A 1,074-nucleotide genomic window follows, 5' to 3' on the forward strand; every position below is an offset into this window, starting at 1 on the left:
AGGTTTGGTGTGGTTTATATAGGGAATGGGAAGGGGGAAGGAAGAGATTTCTTTGCATAAATTGTATCTGTTGTTGCAATGTTTTGTTTTTGTCCACTTGTGCATAATTATTAACCATGGACAATTACAATTTACAATATCTTTACTTATTCAGATATACTATGTAACACAATTTAGAACTTATCTGTTGTATTGTAAAGACATATTTTAAGAGAATAACAACAGAAATTTTTTTAACTTAAAAATTAAATTTAGATATTAATTAATAAATAAAATTATATTTAAAAAATTTTATCTTAAATACCTTTAAAAGTATATTTATTTTTTGAAAATATAAGTACGAGTACATAAATTTTTTTATTTATTAAACGCAAAATAAAGAATTGATGCTTTTCAAAAATACAACACAAACATCTTTTTAAAAATTTTTACCAAATCAAATTTATATGTAACGGTCGTTTCTATGTACGGCAGGACAACAAGAACATTCAAAGTTACAAAGATTGGACAGAAGTAGAATCAAGTCTCATCTAAAAAAATTATGATGACGTGTTCAGTTGGCATTTTTTATTATGATGTAAAGTAGTATTTGCAAGTGCATTAACATTGCTTTGCACTTTGAATTAAACGGCGTATAGTTTACCCGCTAATTATGCTTTTAGGCGGCTAAAACCAAACATAACAAACACCCATCCATCCTTTTTTTGTTAAAAAAAAAACAAACATAACTAGAAAAATATAATATGAAAATTTTTGTGGTAATAATTGGATGATAAAGAATGGTAGTGACAACAAAATTTACTAACCCAGTAACCCTCTTGTATTTTCCTTTATTTTTAGATTAAAAAAACGTATTCATTTTAATTTTTCAGTCGTTTAAAACAATAAAAAAGACAAGGAGATGTAAATATATTTTTATCCATACTCAAAAACATATACTCAGATAATCTTTGTAGTCCATTTTAAAGTTTCAACAATAAATAAAAAAAATGATATTCTACATCGTTTATGGTTAGAATAAATTTTAAACAGTAAAAGAAAATAGAAGTCAAAATTGTATATTTAATTTACTAC

Source organism: Arachis ipaensis, chromosome B03 (assembly GCF_000816755.2).
Source record: "Arachis ipaensis cultivar K30076 chromosome B03, Araip1.1, whole genome shotgun sequence".
Lineage (NCBI taxonomy): Eukaryota > Viridiplantae > Streptophyta > Magnoliopsida > Fabales > Fabaceae > Arachis > Arachis ipaensis.